Source organism: Artemia sp. Qi Xiang Cuo, chromosome 19, assembly GCF_049724085.1.
Source record: "Artemia sp. Qi Xiang Cuo chromosome 19, ASM4972408v1, whole genome shotgun sequence".
Taxonomy (NCBI): domain Eukaryota; kingdom Metazoa; phylum Arthropoda; class Branchiopoda; order Anostraca; family Artemiidae; genus Artemia; species Artemia sp. Qi Xiang Cuo.
In genome coordinates, this window is record NC_142812.1 from 9,322,760 (window position 1) to 9,327,166 (window position 4,407).

Consider the following 4,407-nt stretch of genomic DNA (forward strand, 5'->3'; position numbering starts at 1 on the left):
GGATAAATGAATCCAGTTTCTTCCTATCAAGGCTGCTCTTCTTAAAATCTATGAACTTGGATTATCACTAAATAGCATGAGTGAAATATATTAAAAATTCATCCTTTAACATGAAATCTAAAGCTCCAACACTGTTTATTGTGCATTCAAATTTTATTGATAAATAATTTAAAAACATAATTAAAACGCATTATTCATAGGGTACTGAAATCAATATCATATATGTGAGAAAGGGTTATTTTAAACCCTTCACTATCACGTAAGTGTTTTTCGACGTTTTAATAAATCGATGTTGGAACCTTCGGTCCTGGGTATTTTCTCCAGATAAATGTCTTTCATTGTTTCTTTTTTCTTTTGAGTTCTGTAATTATCCCTTTCACATTTGTGGAAACGATAATTTATCTCTTAATATTAGCTGCGCCATTTTTCATTTATTTGAATACGTATTTTGTCAAAAACACAAGGTTTTAATTGCGCAGTTACGGGTGACCCAGCAGAGCTAAAGCTACTTTCAGAAAAAAAGGTTGGTCTGTATTGTCAAGGATTAAAAAAAAGAGCATAAAGCTGATTCATTGGAAGAAAGTTGGCCTGATTCATTTGAAGTAAGTTGATTCACAATCTTGGACTTTCTAGCCTAGGTGGAGTCCAGCAACCTAAAGAAGGGCTGAGATTATATTATTTGCAGTAGGAAAACATTTGTGAGGCATACCATCATTTACTACATAGACAGGGGGTCCATTTACCTTCCGATGAGATAGTTAAAGGTTTTAGTGGTGACTCAGTGTGGGTGCATTCTTGGTATAGGGTTTAACAGTTTGACCATTCAATCACGTTACCATACCCTGGAGCAGGGTATAACGTACAAAAGATACTAAAATACTCTATGTTTACGGAACAGTAGGGGTAAGCGCGAGCATTCCATTACAATATTTGTCATCAGAGAAGGTTGCCGTCTAGTGAGTAATGTAGCCCTTTTTTTTTACCGATACCCGGTAGCAGTTTCGGCTTACCACTAGAAACCCAATTTGTATTATTATTTTAACAGTGGGACTATGCCCTTTCCTTGGTAGAGCGAGACAGTTCCAGGCAAATCAAACCAACGTGTCACTCAATGGTTGGCAAACGACACCTTTCTGGTGCAAACTAGCATTCCTAAGGCAATTTTCAGACATTTTTCATCAAAAGATCCATATAAACTATACTTAAACGTAAAGAACTATACACTAAATCGCTTAAACTTAAAGAAAAATCCCAATTGCGTTTCTTCTGATGAATTGTGACAAAGTACGCTAGCAGGGCACAATGTACCTTTCTAGTGGCAACATCTGGTACCCGTCATCATCTATTAAGTGATTTCTGGTATTTGGATGTCACAGTCTGTACATATTTTTATTTGAACAGTGGGAAAATGCTATTTCATTGCTAGAACATGATAGTCCAAGGCAGTTCACTCCACCATGGCACTTAATGGCTGTCACACGTGACCTTCTGGAGCAAACTATTATACCCAACGTATCTTCAGACATTTTATTGCCAAGAATTATGCTTCCGAGTGTATTTTGGTAATTTTTCGTTTAATGAGTGTGATTTAGGATGTTCAGTTGTGCTTTTTCGCAGTAGAGCTTGATCGTATCACCTTTGGTGTGTTTCAAAGAAACTTTTGGACGAAACTACTGAATTTTATGTTTCTTTATTGGGGTTATTAGTGTTAACGGTTTTTTTGTTTCCAAGTATGGTTTGTAAGCTTTTCGTTTGAAACGTTACATTTAGGATGTTTAGTTTCATTGTTTCGTGGTTTAGCTTGTCTGAGTTAGCTTTGTTGGTGATTCCAAGTGTATTAAGTTTTTTGTTTGAAACGTTTGATTTAGAATATTTAGTTGCAATGTTTCGAGATTTAGCTTGTATGTTTTAGCGCGGCTGGTGTTTCCATGAGTATTTTGGAAGTTCTTCATTTGAAACTTTATGATTTAGGATGTTTAGTTGTGCTCTCAAGTGGTTTAGCTTGTCAGTGTTAGCCCTCTTTGTGTTTCAAAGAGTATTTTGGAAGAAGTTATTTAGTTCTTCTGTTTCGTGGTTTAGCATGTCTGTATTAGCTTTATTGGTTTTTCCAAGCATTTTCTGGAAGTTTATGTTGGAAAAAATGATTTAGGATATCTAGTTGTGATTTTTGAGGTTTAGCTTGTCTGTGTTAGCTGTGTTGCTAATTCTAAGTGTGTTTTAGAAGTTTTTCGCTTATAACATATGATTAAGGATGTTTAGTCTTGCTGTTTCGTGGTTTAGCTTGTGTTTTTAAGCGTTTTTGGTGATCCCAATCGTATTTTCAAAGTTTTTTGTGTTGTGTGTCTGACTGTGTTTGCCTCTCTCTGTGTGTTGGTGTGTCTGACTGCGTGTTTGTGTATGTTTTCCTATTTAGACAAAGCAGAGCCTAAAGAAGTACCTGCAGGACCTTCTTTAGCCTTCACTCCATACAACTACTTAATAGTTCTTACATGTGAGTTGCATGTTTTCTGGTATCCGTTCTTAACATTTATAACAAGTGGCTCTTTCGTGCTATATTATAAGAGACTCAAGTACCTGGACAGGAAATTTGATTCTATGTTTATTGATTAGTTCAATAGTTTTCTTATTTATCATTTCAATATTCTCGTCATATGTATCTATGAATCTCTTATATAGTGTAGATCTACTTTTTGACGTTTTGTACTTAGAATGTGATGGAAGATCAATTGACAATGTACTACCCAATTATGTTATTTCGATTGTATACTTTTGGGCATATTTAACAACAAGAGGCCAACAGCTTAAAGAATCTACTTGTGAAGCTTTTCTGAACGAGCCAATTTCAAGTTCTATGTAACGTTTATCCACTCCCTTCATCAGATTTTTTAGATTGGAAACAACTAACCTCCCTTGGGTATGGCTTACCGGTTTCTGGATATAAAGAAGATGGAAAGTTTTCTTGGAGAAATCATATTTTCCTAAAATGAAACGATTCTTTGAATTCGTATTCGTTATAACCCACATATTGACACACAATGGAACAGACAAAACACTGCAATCATTGGTAACATCACTAAAACTCTCTCTAGGAATATCTGGGTAAGTATTCAAAGCATCAATACTTATCAAATTGAAAGTAGAGTAGCTATCGATATTTCTAGCTGACGCACAGCTAGAAGTTACAAGATTCACAAGGTATGAAACAATTCTAGTTTTGAGCCAAGTATAAGGCTTCAGCAGTGATTCAAGGTCTTGAAAGATAATAGGAAACCTGTCTATGTCCCTTAAGGAAAAACCAGTATCTTTCCACCACTCTACTTTTTCAGCGTTTTATATGGTAGCACAATTAGTAGATTTGACGACTATTCCAAAAAGCCTTTTTTTATGCTGGATCACTTGCTTTGATTCATCTTACAAATCACTAATGGGAACTTTAAACGCGTGACCATGACAAAGGGCGGTAGGAATTATAGACTGGTTAGCTTAAACAGAAAGATTCAGTCTCCTTATCCTTTTTTGGGGATCCACCAGTTGAGTGGGGCTATGCAGCCTTTTTGAACAGTATTCACAAACTGCACATCTTCCGCGTGCTTTGCATCTTTTGAATTATGATTCCCATCAGAGCGTTTTCATTGTGGTTTGCAACTCTTTTTAAGTGACTTTTTAAGCTAATTCAATAGTTTCTTTTTTTTTCATTTCTGAAACTCGTTTCTAATGTATTCTGTTCCCTGCTTGTTTTCAAGTCAACTTTCGCAGTTTCCTTAATTGATGGGGAAAAACTCCCCTCATTCTGATAATCACTATCAGCAGTAGATGATAATTCATTGGCTGCTAGAGAATCTGCTGCCGGTTTATTATCATAACAGTCCTGAATGTTTAATGAGCTTTTTATTCCACCCGTCATGCACCTTTTAGATCTCCCTTTCACGTTCCTGAGTGTTTTAAGCTGTGTAACTGATTTTTCTGTTACTATTGCAAGTCTTCGAAGTCTTAAAACTACTATTTTGCAGGGATACGCAGAGATTCCGAAATCATAACAGCAATCACAAACTTCAGGCAAGCTATTCCTCTTGGCACCCTTTGTAACAATGTTATTTCCTCTGACAGTAATTACTTCTGTACGTGGTGTCAAAACATTAACCTTCTTTCTAGTCAGATTTGAAACAAGATACACTTGATTTTCTTTGCAAAATGTAACATGTCCCTTTCTCCATCGCGTTTCTGCTATGTCACCTAAACCACTTTGGTGGTTGTCTTCTCGTGTCATCTTTATTTTCCACAAGGAATCTGATGTATCTACTTCTTGGACCATACGCAGAAAAATTTCATTCCTGGATTCAAGTGGATCTTATTACTTCTTGATATGAACTATGTTTTCCTTATGTGCCTTCTCAAGGAGTCTATAAT